Consider the following 15,914-nt stretch of genomic DNA (forward strand, 5'->3'; position numbering starts at 1 on the left):
ATGTAATTTTAAAAATTGCTTTAAGTACTTCTGACCAAAACCTATTAACCTCCATACATCTCTACCAGAAAAGCAGGAAAAAGCTCTTCTGAGGCTTGGCCATACTCTGCCAGCCAAGTGCCCCCAGACCTTGGTGGCCGGTTGGTGGATTTGTGATAATGAGGAAGATGCTCATTGCGGATGCTCAAATTTTGCAGAGTAGGAACTGAGAGAAAAGCCTGATTTTAAAAGGCAAGCATATATGTGTTTGTGTGCTTTCTTATTTAATAAATGAAATCTAAGTTTTCTAATTCAATTGGCTAATATAATAGAAAGATTCAAGGGTTTTTTGTCACTGTATTCAATTATCTCAGTTTATGAAGTAAACAGCTTTGGTTGAAACTTTAGAAGTGAGCATAATTATTTCAACAAATGTGAAGGTGAGATTTAAACATAAGTGTATATGCTATGTAATTTGCATATCTGCACATATCCTGTGGTTAAAGAAAAAATCTACACACACATGACAAACATGAATTTCTGGATCTTGTTACAAAACACGTAGGTGGTGTAATAATCCTCTTTGTATTGATACTTTATTAAACTTCCCTTAATGAAGACATAGGAAAAAAACACCCTCATCAGATTTGCTGCTATTCTTAGCCCAAGTCACCGTTTGGCTCAATGTTCTGAATTAACTCATAGAGATTACATCATAGATAGAGTCATGGTAACCTTTAGTGATTAGCTAACAAAGGAAAGATTTAATTCAAGCACATGTGGAACAGAACAAAGATAAAATGTCCAATTACACAGAAATTCAGAAGTATTGCTTATTTTTCCTGATATGGCAAAATGAATAACAATCTCAAAATTTGAAGAGGCAGTGTTCTAACTAAAGCAATTTACAGATTGAAAATTTTGTGTAAAAACATAGTGTGGACCTCCAAATTATCCTTTGTAATTTTTCTTTAAAATGTTGGTCTCATCCTCAGTCTTCTGAATTGAACCTACTGCCTAACATAAGCTCCTTTAATTAGCTAAGTAGATTTGCATTCTCTCTTTTATTGGGTGAATTCCAGTTTCATGCCAGTTGGAACACTTCCTGTATCTAAAAATCATTTGAAAAAGCTGAGTTAGTCTCAAAAATATTAAGAGATACTTTAAAACTGCATGTATGACTAACACTACCTAAGACTGCTGTGTTCTTATAACACCTTGTGAACAATTAATGAACATTCATAAACTGAACTGACACCAATAAATATGAATTGGGATCCTGTTAATGGACTAGCTCCATCTATAAAATACATTGTTTAATCATTAACATTAGAATACATTTTTTTAATCACAAATTACACTGACACTGTTTTCTTTCTTGAAAGTGAAAAATACTTTAGAACTTTGTTGCCTCAGGCTACTATCTTAGTGTTTAGTATAAATATGTATAAGTCTTAATGAAAGACAGTTCCATTTAATGTGATAAAAGGAATTCCATATTTATTTTTCAGAGTTCCAAGTCAACTGTCAATTTCAGGTTAAGATATCAGAAGCAGCTAGATTAGATATAAGGAATCTGATATACCTAATTATTCTAGCTCACTAAAATTCAAATAGCTTCAGGTTTTATATATTCTCCCGAATTCTTGATACTAAGTTGGCTTATTTAACTGTTTAATTAAATATTTCCACTCCAGTCCAGAAGATCCCCTTTTCAAAAGAAATCAGCACATATGTATATAGCTTTTACTTCATATTTTTTGCATAAAAAATACAGACTCTCCATGAACTCAAAAGTGAATTTTACTCCAAATGTATATTAGCCAGATCTGCATTTGATTCAGAACAATTTATAACCACATTCCAAAGAGATCTTAATATTTTACTTTAAAAGAGTTGTGTTAAAATGCTCCAGTTTTATTAGGTATAATGGTTATAAATTAAATGTCATCCTTCTGTTCAATTTTAAAGACAATGACTCAGAAAAGTAAATAAGGATTTTCAAGATAAACATAGGGGTTAATACCTAAGGTTGGCTCAATATATACTCGAGCTTGGCTCAATACTAAGAGTATACCTGCTCTTATAAAATGAGGAGGGAGGGAACACCCAACTACTATCCCTGTCAGTGTTCCCTCTAGCATATCCTAAGGAATACACCTAATTGTTAAATTTCTTTCTTTCTTTCTTTCTTTCTTTTTTTTTTTTTTGAGTCAAATGTGTTCAGGTCAAATGGTATTAAGGAAATGCCATCTGAGTTCACTTCTGGAGATTCTTAAAGTCGAGAACATGTAAGCAGTGAGAAATTCCCAATAAAAATAAATACTAATAATAAGCAAAGGAAAAAAAAACTAAAATTAGTTATGTTCTAATTTTACATGATTCCTAAATTTTTGAATATCTCGTATTTGTCCTTTATTTGGGGCAATATTGTTCTAAAATAATTTTTCAAAACTCCCCAGTCAGTTTCTAAGGCTTCATTATTTCTTCATAGTTCATGAATGGGGCTCATTCTTTATTCTTTTTGATGCCATCAGAACCCATATCCTGATCACTTTCCATGTGGTTTATGGAAATATCCTTTCCCACCTTTCTGCCTGTTTCACAGTCCTCAAATTCTCACTAGCATGCATTTAGCCTCACACTTGTAAAGCACTATTTTGCATAGCTACTTCATTGCACAGATTCTCATATGTGTAGACACAAGCTCTGATTCTCACATTTACAATTCTAGACAACTGCAACACAGCCAGTAATGTACTTTAGTCCACTAGCTATCATGTGAATACTCTGCTTAGCAAGTCTAATTCCCCAACCACACAGATAGCATCCTTCTGCCTTCTCATTCTGCCATGTTTCCTAGAATGTGCCCTTCATTCTGATCCATGTAACCAGGTCTGTATCTTTGCTTCAAACTCCCTCAATCTAAAGAAGCCTCACTAATCATATTAGTTTAAGGCGCCGTCTCCTTCTGTGTCATTCTATTAAATCTTATCTTGTGTTAACTTACCTCGTGTTACTTGAATCACTGGTGGGCATTACCTGCCAGTTGTGATCTCTTGATTTGTATGTCTTTATGATACCAACAAATTCACCTCAGGGAGGCCTGAAACATATATTTAACTGTGTTTTTGCACAAAAGCAACTAACCTTGTACCTTACAGCAGCCACTTAACATATATGCACTGCCGCTTATATTCTTCATGTATTTATTTGATCACTTCTTGAATCATTTACCAAATATTTAGTGTCTATTTGCTGCTGAATCCAGGGCTCAGCACATTTTCTCAAGAGCTGTCAAAAGGTCTCAAACTCTAGTGTTCTATTCATCTTGCTGGAGTGGGGTAGCCTGCTGTTGAAAAATGGAAGAAGAGGTGCTAGCAAGCAGTGAGGTGTTTTGGAGGATGAGGCCCGCAGCCGGTGGCAGCCTACAGCCTGCGCGGACCGTGTGGATCACAAGGTGTCCATCTCTTCATTACGAGCACTATTTGCAGCGACCAAATGACACTCCGACCTCTCAGCTAGTGAGATGAGGAACAGGATTCAGGCTAAAATCTGTCACAGAGTATGCTGCCATTCTATAACCACTTAATATTTTTCAAAGGATTTTACATGTATTACTTCATCAAATTTTACGTCAACATCAATAAGTCAGAAGGACCTGGGACATTTGGTTGGTCCAGTCTTCAATTAAGCAGCCACTCCTCACTGAAGAACCTGAACTACAGCCTCACTATAATTAGGCTGTCCTTACAGTATAATTCCCTTTGAGCAGGATTATACAGACCCACCATTGGGTGTTAACTCTTTCAAGCACAAGGTTGTCATCTATTTAGTCTATGAAAGCTGTATCTTATTGAACAAAAGTCAGGCAAACTCAAGACTTATTGGAAGTTTACACTATAGGGACCCACAGGAGGTACCTCTGAGAGCTATATTTTTCAGTAGATTGAGATGACATTTAAAATCAGTTGTGTTATGCTATGCTTCCAGAACAATCGGAATGCTCCTGCAAACAGCTTGTGCTAGAACAAGCTCTTCATGTGTGTATTTCTTTAAAGGTAATAATAATACGAAAGCAGAGCTGGGAGCCAGGGACTTTGGTTTACAAACACCAGTTTACGGAAGCTGCTTCACACTAATAACTAAGTTCTAAAATGAGGCAAACAAAAATGGAATGCTGAACAATTAAGAATCTCTCCCCATAAGCCCATCTCTATCATTTTATTAAAGGCTACTGGGAAAACCCTTACTGAATAACTAATTCTAAATTATATTCGATGAAAACAAATTAATGTAATAATTTTCTTTCTGAAATTAATTTAAATCTCTGTGGATGCTGCAACAAATTTAGTCTTTACTATGCATACAAAAAGTTATGAAAAGCCTTATTGCACTCACCGCTTTAGGCAAAGATTCATTGTCTCACACAGTCACTGATAATGGCCAAGATTTCCATTTAGCAAACTTGCTTTAATCAATCATTTTTGCCTATTTGGCTCCAATATTTAAAATTACGCTGTGTTTTGGCAAGCAGTACTTGCCAAAATGCTATTGGCACAATGTCTACTGTTTCCAAAAGATTCTATTTTGTTTCTAGAAGCCCTCCCCCATGTATATTTCTCTCCACTTTTATACCTGCCATTGAATTAAAACACAGGGAATACAATCTTCAAGCATTTTATAAACTTCAGATGTTGCTATTTTGAAATATATTAATTATCTGTTTATTTCTTAGATTTTATAAGATTCTTAAATATAAAAACAGACATTTATAAGTATATGTGGTCTGGAAAATGTTCTAAGTTGTTTCAGTTGTGGCTGACTCTTTGTGACTATGGACCGTAGCCCACCAGCTCCTCTGCTCATGGGATTTCCTAGGTAAAAATATTGCAGTAGGTTACCATTTCCTTCTCCACAGACATTGCTTTTAGTTGATTGTTTAAGTATAAGATGAATCCCCTGAATTTACAATCGGATTATTTAGGTGACAAATCAACTTTTGCTTTAGAAATGTTTCAAACTTCTGGCTGAACATCTACTCTAAAACTGACCTTTTCTTCTTATTAATCAAAATCATGCAATTAGTAGGATTTAAAAAATTTCAAATCAGAAGCACATTTGCCATGATTTGAAAAAAAAAAATCCATTTGTAATTAATCTAACAGCCACACATATCATCTCTAAAATCCAGAAGAGAACAAAATAATTGAAAAGTCACAAATATTTTTGATGGTGTGAGGGAAAGAATGTTTATACATTAATAAGTTAGAGTGCTAGAAAAATCTGTTGGAAGATGCCTGGTGGGCAGGACAGTGGCCCAAACAGGCATATGTCCTGCAAATTCATAGCCAGGATGGAGCCCCAGAGTTAAGGGAGAGAAATAGAGAGTTCTTGGCAACTCAGCAATCTCAGGGCAGTTAATATGACCTCAAGTCAAGTCTTTCAGGTTCTCCTGATCTCTGTCTATAAGAACCTGGAGAGTTCTATTAAGAAGACTGCAGACAAGCCCAACTCCAGATCAAAACAAAGTCATGGATGACGTTAATCCATGTCCTGACTGCACTATTGTACATGTTCCGTCCTGGTAGCTGGAGCTTCCATTAACTGAGGATCCCAAATTGGGAAATTCTTCCCAGGCTCTAAATGCATTTATTTAGACCAGGGGATTGGTGTTCACCCAGAGATGAAGTTTCTGCTGCAATGTCCTGTACAGGCAGGTCCTGGAAACCTGCCAGGGGAGGGAGCGTGAGAAGTCTCTATCTAATGAAAGGGGATCGATCCTCCACTGTGATTTTCACCTTTTCTTTTCTCCATTTATACAGTCAGACCTCCACTGAGCATGCGTGCAAGGAACATCGGCCATCAGCACTGCTCAGTCTTTGCCCTCCTCTCTTCTTTCTCCCTCCCTTGATGATCTTCAGTCATAGCATTCCTGGATGTGCGCCAGGACAAGGCTGAAGCCTCCAAACCCTCTTTAGGGCAAAATAGAAGTAACCACTGTGCCACATTCAAACAGAGGGTACTGGAGATATAAAGACTTACAGGGACCCTGAAGACCTCCACAAGACCCCATCATCCCCACTGCGCGCGCTTGGCTATGGTGCTCTCTACTGCCTTTCCTTCCTACTTCCCTCCCTTCCTTCCCCACTCGCTACCGGCCTCCTTTCTTTCTCTCTTTCTTTGTCACGGGTACTCTTTCCTGTGGAGCCTCCCATTTTCCCCCTTCCTGGTTTCACTCATTAAAAACTAGTCCTGGGCACTGATTGTGTGTAGGTCCACCATGTCAACAAAAAGGAAGAAAAGTGTTTGGCTTCTGACCTCATCTCACTATGAACAGGAAATGTAGTATTCTAAGCATTTAGTTTTCCTAAGAAAGTAATTCAAGCATGAAACCCACATGAACAGGAAATTCGAAATAAAATTAAATCTTTTGTTAAAATAGAAACTTGCAGAGGGTGTCAAAGACTGAGTTATTAGAAAACCCTAAAACTATATACTTTTATAGTTAAAAAAGTAAATTAAGCAAATCTATGTCATTTGGGGTCCTTCCTGGTGGCTCAGATGGTAAAGAATCTGCCTGCAATGTGGGAGACCTGGGTTTGATCCCAGTGTTGGGAAGATCCCCTGGAGGAGGGCATGGGAACTCATCCCAGTATTCTTGCCTGGGGAATTCCATGGACAAAGGAGCCTGACTGGCTACAGTCCATGGGGTCACAAAGAATCAGAAACGACTAAGTGACTAAGCACAGCACAACATGTTATTTTGGGGCTTCATAGTGACTTAGGAGAAATATCAATAACCTCAGATATGCAGATGACACCACCCTTTTGGTAGAAAGTGAAGAGGAACTCAAAAGCCTCTTGATGAAAGTGAAAGAGGAGAGTGAAAAAGTTGGCTTAAAGCTCAACATTCAGAAAACGAAGATCATGGCATCAAGTCCCATCACTTCATGGGAAATAGATGGGGAAACAGTGGAAACAGTGTCAGACTTTATTTTTTCAGGCTCCAAAATGACTGCAGATGGTGATTGCAGCCATGAAATTAAAAGATGCTTACTCCTCGGAAGAAAAGTTATGACCAACCTAGATAGCGTATTCAAAAGAAGAGACATTACTTTGCCGACCAAGGTCCGTCTAGTCAAGGCTATGGTTTTTCCTGTAGTCATGTATGGATGTGAGAGTTGGACTGTGAAGAAGGCTGAGGGCTGAAGAATTGATGCTTTTGAACTGTGGTGTTGGAGAAGACTCTTGAGAGTCCCTTGGACTGCAAGGAGATCCAACCAGTCCATTCTGAAGGAGGTCAGCCCTGGGATTTCTTTGGAAGGAATGATGCTAAAGCTGAAACTCCAGTACTTTGGCCACCTCATGCAAAGAGTTGACTCATTGGGAAAGACTCTGATGCTGGGAGAGATTGGGGGCAGGAGGAGAAGGGGACGACAGAGGATGAGATGGCTGGATGGCATCACTGACTTGATGGACATAAGCCTGAGTGAACTCCGGGAGATGGTGATGGACAGGGAGGCCTGGTGTGCTGCGATTCGTGGGATCACAAAGAGTCAGACAGGACTGAGCGACTGAACTAAACTGAACTGAGTGACTTGGTGGTTAAAAGAATTCACCTGCAATGCAGCATATGCAGGAGACACTAGTTCGATCCCTGGGTTGGGAAGATCCCCTAGAGGAGGGCATGGCAATTTGCTCCAGTCTTCTTGCCTGGAGAGTCCCATGGACAGAGGAGCCTGGCGGGTTACAGTCCATAGGTTTGCACAGAACTGGACACAACTGAAGAGACTGAGCACACATGTGCGTGTGTCATTTTATCTAATAATTTTATTAGTAATAATCGGCCCTGTGCAAATATTTCCCGTTTGTCATGCCTTACTCAAAGGACATTTTTCTAGATCTAGCCAATAGCAGAAATACGGTTCTTACAAATTTGTTTAAATTTGGAAACAAATCTGGTTTAATGGTGTGCATTATGCACACTCCTGAGTGTTTCAGAACTCCATCTAACTGTTCAATACTGCCTACGGGGCTTTACAGCTAAAGGTCCTCAATATACATGCCTTAATTCAAAACTTAGAATAGCGCAGATAAAACAATGAAATAAAGGGCAAGCTTACTAAGGTAGAGGAAAAGGTGTGTTTGTGTTTGGGGGGGGTGGAAACAGATGATCTCCAGTGTTATGCACTTGATCTAATTTCCATTTAACTTAAGGAAAATCTGTGTTGGACAAAGACTAGAATGTTTTATTGATTCTGATCTTGATTACTTTTCTCTTTCCTGCACATTAATGGAGTTATGAGTCCATTTCATGAACATGCGCCTGTAAACGATGAGTGTCCAGAAACTTCCCAACCTGATCCCACTTCATGAGTACTCACGGTGGTATCAGAACAAGCCTGTGTTTGAATCACGGCTCTGGGAAGTGCCAGGCAGTTTCTGAAAGCACTGACCTTCCCAAGCGGCAGCTTCATTTTCTACAGCATTTTCTACTCTTTCATATGCTTAGAGAGCTGTTCAAAGTTGAATGAGGGTAGAATGTGTATGCTTTGATAAAACAGCATTATAAAACAACATTTTCTTCCCAGTTTATTATAGCTTATTTAGATAGTTGGCATCACATCACTGGATTTACAGTTTGTGAATGAAATAAATACTGATATACTGTGATTTTCTTAATGACGTGAATATCTAGAAGTAGCATCTTTACAGATATCTGGGGAAAAAAGTAATAAGTTTTCACATCTGAAAGAAGATACAGTTGAAATGTACTATCTGATCATCACCATGAAAGAATTTTACTTTCTCATATGTTTTCACTCCTCTACAAAAATAATAGACTTATCATCATCCTCATTGTGCTCATCCTTTAGGTAATTTGTAATAAGTTTTGTCAATGGTATAGTGATATATAATTTATATTGTGATAATAATTTAGCCAACTGAAATATATGTTACAGTTTAGTAAATATAAAATATAATTAGTTTTCTTCTAATATGTTAGAGTCTTCATATCTTAGGAAAAAAATCATTATTATATATATTGCATATCCTGTCATGGGATTTTTTTCTAATTTTTTTAAGATGTCATAATGTAGCCAATGAGAAGAGACAACTCATTAAAAAAGCCCATAATGCTGGGAAAGATTGAAGGCAAAAGGAGAAGAAGGTGGCACAGGATGAGATAGCTAAATAGGATTTCTAACTCAATGGACATGATTTTGAGCAAACTCCAGAAAGACACTGAAGGACAGAAAGCCTGGTACACTGCAGTCCATGGGGTCGTAAAGAGTCAGACATGACTTAGCAACCAAATAACAACAATGTAACCAAAGGGCCAATTAAACATTAACATCCCCAAACCACACTTTGTGGGACAGCTTTTGAGACATTATCTTAGTGGTATGTTAATCATTCTATCAATGTGATGGGCACTGCAAAGAGCCAGGAGCATCCATCCACCCAGCCCTTTACAGAGCTGCAGTGGCCAGACAGCAGCAGTCACTGAGAGGAAGGGCCGATCACGTCACAAACAATCCAAGTGTCCAGAGGATGGCGAGCGGGTATTCAATACAGGCCGAACATTGCCTTAGTCAACCTAGACTAACTTTGGAAGATCAGTGAAATGATAAACTCTTAAGGCTGATTTATAAAAGTTTTCATAGTTGTCTTGGTCTTTAGCCAGATGGAAAGTTGGATTAAAAGAAAAGGCGGGGCGGGGGGGAGCTGTTAAAGAGCTCAAGCAAGAAATGATCACAGTTTAAATATGGAGAGTCTCGTGCTACAAGATACACTGTGCTTACAGCGTGTGTGAAACCTTGGATTCTGATAAAGATGGAAAACAATAGCAGACCCTCTCTCTTCCCAAAGAGACTCTTAACATCCACTTGACTCTCAAGGCGATTGATGAGAAGTAGTATTTCTGTTAACAATCGAGTTTTAAAGTTATTCCTAACTATGAGATGAAACAATTTACAACTCTGTATATCTCAGCAATGACTATGTGCTTATTTAACCATAAAATCTATAAAACAGACCCATGGAGATGAGCAATTCAGCCACGATAAAGCTACTGAAATTATTAGATGTAGTCAATGAAGTAACGCTGAATCAGATCCCCATTTTTATTCAGGTAAATACTGCACCCATTTGTCTGTGAATTACTGTTTTTTTTTTATTTTTCCAGTCTCTCTTTCAATTATTTCTCAGTGAAAGAGGACAAATTCCCTTGCTTTAGACCTTTGCTTTAATGGCAGTGTTAACCTGAATTCTCAGACCATTGGCTGCCTTGTGTTATAGTTTATTAGGCGCTAATATGCAGTCAGTTCATCATCAAAGTTAATATTCTCTGTTTATTTAATTAGATTTGAGAAGAAAAGAAAAATCAAATAATAATAATAGATGTACTTCAAAAAGAAATCCAAATGTGACCTCGATTAAATGTGGATTGGGAATAAATTGATGATTGAGTGAACTGTGGAAACACTGAATTATTTAAAAGATATGGTCATGAAAATGGCATTTCCATATGACCCCATATAAAGCCGCAATTCTGAAGGGGTTCCTTTAATTGTAGATTATTACAGTTTTACAAACTATAGACATTTAGGTAAACAGTCCATTGAGACAGCCAGATGATGTTTTCATAGATGCCAGGGATACATACAAAAAAAGTTGTCCAAAAAAGGGAAGACACTGTATAGACTTTGCAGTTTCACAGTGAATCATACTTTAGTAACAAATCTCTTAAACCACTGGTTTAAAAGGATAATTCCTTATGTGAATGTTACATAATCCTTCTGTTACCTGAAATGTTACAAACATGGTTTTTAAGCAACAGCAGCCCAGGCCAAGTTTTAGGTGTTGCCGGGAGGTCCCCAAACACTTAAGACATTGTTTGTGTTGAAGGACAAAATTAATTGATAAAATGCTATTAGATCTGGTATAAAACATCACCAGCTTCTCATTAAATGTCATCAAAGTAGAAGATGCTACATCGTTTCCTCGCTTTTCCCTCTAAGGTATCAGCTTGCTGGCACAGATGGTAGTCTCAACTCCATGGAGAGAGGTTTTATTATCTCCTCATCACAGGTTTTTCGTAGAATGGGCCTCCCGTGTAGGGTATTTCCTTTTAAGGTTTTGTTTCCTATATATGAAAGCTCATAGCTGAATATGGTCACCCAAGCTGGCTTTTATTTTCATTGACAGTTAATTGTCATAAAAATAATACGCTATGTGATATTTCCTTTCGTACCATATAATTTTACTTTCTGGGAGAAAGGTCAAAATTGTTTCGAGGATTCATTAATAGAACAATAGGTATATGGGAGCCTTTGTCTTATTTCTTTTTAAGCTCACACAGTCCATTTATTAGCTGAATACTGACAGTTTAGACTATTTCAAAATGTTTCCCAAAGTGCTGCTGCTAACACTGTTCTAACACTTTATGATTTCTACAATAATAAAAAGAGTCTTGAATTGAGAGCTTAATCAATAATAAGCAGTTTTCAAACTATTTGTATGGACTAGAAGCCTCACAGTTCTATGAAGTTAGTACTATTAGCATCTCCATTTTACCGATGAAAAAGTGGAAACACACATTAAGTCACTTGTACACACCTAGCAGCTGACAAAGCATGCAAACCAAGGCATTCTTCTCCTGAAATGACACTCTAAGCTACCTCTGCATATATAAGAATAAATTGTTCTGGTAAATAAAAGTAGAACACTTTCCTAAAATAGTGAAAAACAATTTATGAATAAAATACAACACTTTTCAAATATTAAATGTCACAACATAATATTTAAAAGTAGGGTATATGTGACAACTAACATCATTTTACAGAAAAAAATGAAGTTGCTGGGGCCCAAAGATATGACTTTATTTTCTTAGCATCTGATAATTAGTAGAAAGAACAAAGTGAGAATGCTTACTTTCTGAAACTAAGATGTTTCAGAAATTTTAACTCATCATTGGAAGGATTGATGCGGAAGCTAAAGCTCTAATACTTCGGGCACTTGATGTGAAGAGCTGACCCATTAGAAAAGACCCTGATTCTAGGAAAGATTGAAGGCAAAAGGAGAAGAGGGCTATCCCTATATCAATCAAAGTCCTTATGCTGGAGGAAGCCAGCTATTATATTGTGCTGCACCATATGCGGAGATCTATATTGGAAGAAATAATCTCTACCACTAATGAGTGAGGACCTGGAAACAGCCAACAGGCAAAAGAAAGAGCTTAGAGGAGGATCTCCCCCACTTTTCAAGCCTGAAAATGACCATGCTCCCAACCAACACTTTGCAGCCTCAGGAGACATCAGAGCCTGAGTCACAGAGTTAGGCATTCAGATTCTGGGTCCACAGACACTGTGTTCTGGAGGCTTTCATTTTTTAAGCAGCAACACATAACTAATATACCACATATATATTTAAATATATATATATTAAAAAATATATATATAGAGAGATACAGAGACAGAGAGAGAGGCAGGCACAAATACATAAACCTAGAGCAAGTATACTTAAAACCACATACCTTAAAGAAGAAATTCTATTATATTTAATGAAATTGTCTTTATTCCAACTTGACAAATTAAATCAAACAAATAAACTTTGTTTAAAAATAAAGTCTTAATTAATAATTACTAAAAAAGAGTTACCCTTCAAGGGGATGGAGCAGAGGATAAAGAGGTTCCATCTTTGGAACATGGCAATGGCCAAGTTTTTTCCAAATGTAAGAATTAGCCAAATTCAAAAATTAGCCACATTCAGAAATTAGCCAAATCCCTGCTCCTGTCTTTAGGAAAAGGCGGCAATAGTTTAAGAAGTACCTTCTGTACAATTAAAAATACGCTGTTATGTTTTCACATAATAATTGTGATGTAACTATGCTACATTGACTGTCTGTCTAGTTCACAAATATACTTTGAAAGTGATTTGTTGTCTCCCTTTCAACAAAATTAACCTCCAATAATTTGTATATATTTTCTGTTACTTTTGTAAATTCAGCATCTTTCTTTCAGAGTTCAAAAGTAAAATTTATAGTGGATCTCTGTAAAGTGACAAATTATGAAATGTATTTGTTCAATCCATTTCTTATGATGCTTGTAGAGTCAACAACAGACTATGGATTTTATCCCTAAATCTTCCCTTTAAAAAATAACTGCAAAGGATTTTTTAAAAGTCCACATCATAGCAAAAGTTTTTACCAATATCTAGTTAAATCAGATTTCAGGGGAAATGCTAAGTATTTATCCACTGAATTTAAATGTGACTTTTTAGGAGCCTTGATGGTAAAGTTCAATAGATGTTCGGTAGGTGAAACTGTGAAAAAAAAATCCAGTTGTTATCGAATAGCGCCCACTGTGCACATTCAATGAGAGGGAAGGGATGATGGGGAAAACTCTGTGCATTGCTTTTAAAGTTTCAAAGTTGAAAGAAAACTGCAGTGTACACTTTACATAGCATATATTTCCCTCAAGTTCATCAATCTCTTTTTCATCTGTTCTTAAAAAGCACATCTAATTTTCTTCCTAGAGGCCATAACTCCTACTGAGAGAAGCACTACATAGGGAAATGCTAAGAATAAGGAGAAGCAATTCAGCTTTCACAGTTAACCATAGAAACCCTAGACTAAATGCCGATTCTACATAGCTACATTATCTTTTATTTCTTATTCAATATACTCATAATATGATATTAATTGATAACCTTTTTAATGCCATCATATCTATGTCATGATTTCCCAAGTAGGTGGAGAAAAAAGAAATAGAAAAAATGAGAACTTCACATGTCCATCTTTTATTTGCTTTGAAAGAATACCATTCTGCAGGTCAGTGTTATTATTATTAGCAGTGTATTAATATGTATTGATTTGTGCTTAAGATTGTAATAACTAACAACCTTAAAATTTTATAAAGTAATTCTTCCTCATAAATGAAAAGCTAAAAAAATCACTGCCAACAGACAGCTTAAATGCCAATTTGGGAAAAGACGAAGGTAGTATCAATATTGCCTCAAAAGGTGGATCAAGAGCACTGACGAAGGAGGAAACTGTAGAATGGTCATGGTGGAGAGGAACATAGCTGGTCAGTCCCTCTCTCTGGAATGAAAAATTAGATCAGCATTTCACTCCTGCTACACTCAAACAAAGACAATTATTAGATATGAAATTATACACATATATATCTATACATACATATACACTTATGTGTGTATATATATAAATATATATCAGATTTACTTTTGCTCTCCCGTTAAAATGACACTGATATCTGTGTAGCTTCACAGATGAGATGCAGTTACATCAGCACATGGCCATTCTGTAGTGGCCCTGCTTTAGTCTAGGGTCTGGCATTCACAAGCTGGCTGGCAGGGGTCCCACGTGCGATCTGTGGGTACCGGAAACTGGCCCTGCATGCCATGTCAGTACCTCAGACACTGGGAATCCTCCTCCTCACTGTACGTGTATTTTGTTCTTTAATTTCACCGTATGGACTGATAATTCATAAATATTGAAAATGGAAATGACTACCATTTCTGTGATCACCTTTCAGATCGCCTTATACATGGAAGAGGTATTAGACAACCAGAGTGATAAAAGAGTCTACTTTAGATTAGTAGAAGACATTCAAATGCAGAAAAAAAAAATTAATGATTCTTAAATTTGCTTATAACATCAATATGAAGACTAGAAAACACTTGAAATAATGTTAATGCACTTACATATAAATACATAAGCTGGTTCAGTGGTAAAGAACCCATCTGCAAAAGCAGGAGACTCAGTTTCAATCCCTGGGTTGGGAAGATCCTCTGGAGAAGGAAATGTCACCCCACTCCAGTACTCCAGCCTAAAAATCCCCATGGATGGAGTAGCCTGGCGGGCTATAGTTCATGGGGTCACAAAAGAGTCAGACATGATTTAGCTGCTAAACAACAACAGCAACATAAACTATGAGAAATGTATACAGTTTAATATGGGACATGTGAATACTTATATGAGAGTATTTAGATCTGAAAAGAGTAAAAAACTAAAATGTAAGTTAAACAAAACTTGAAATTTCTATTGGTTCTTGAACTGATTAAAAAGCAATCCTGCAAGCATCTTTTAAACTTACACATTTCAAAAGAAACAAATTCAGAAATCAGCTATTTTTATAACCAACCAAATTTTTAACAATGGCAAGGTAACAACAAAGGGATTTATTTAGCCTGCAGTTCAATATTTAATACTAAAATCTTGTCAGTTGAAAAGTAGTATCTTGTCTTAATAAGAGCAAGAAGGATAATTTCATTATCAGATGTTTTGATTATGCTACCACAATGCTGTTATTCTTTAAATGTGTGCTTCATTGGACATGAGAAGCTAAATTTTAAGATCCCCCTAAATTTTTACTTAACTGTTAAAAGAAGTAGTACTTATAAGTTAAAAGTTGGACAATATTCACCAATCAAAGGATGTTTTGAAATTAATACTTACTGATCCATTACTTTTTCAGGGCCTCACATTATGCCCCTGTAAGATTCCTGAGAATCTTTTAGAAGTATCATGCATACGTATTCTTCTAACAGGATGCTTAATGATTTGCAATCATATCATAGAATGCCACAATTCTAAAAAGTTGGTAATAGAAGAGCAGATGGTCCTAATTATGTAAGTAACTTGCAGACAGCATTCAAAGGAATTCAGAATATCATGTGTGTGCATGCATGAGTGTGTATGTGTGAAAGACAGTACAAAAAAATGAGATACAAAAAACACACACATATATATATGTATATATATATTTACTCTATCCTGTTTTCTATAGGACAAATCCCTCAGGCTTGAAAAATATTGAATAGAGCCTATGCTCTGTAATCTAGAAATAGATTGCAAAAATAATTTCCTAACCTCAGTGTTCCTCTGTTTGGATGGTGGTCTGACGTCT

The sequence above is a fragment of the Capra hircus genome, chromosome 27, assembly GCF_001704415.2.
Source record: "Capra hircus breed San Clemente chromosome 27, ASM170441v1, whole genome shotgun sequence".
Lineage (NCBI taxonomy): Eukaryota > Metazoa > Chordata > Mammalia > Artiodactyla > Bovidae > Capra > Capra hircus.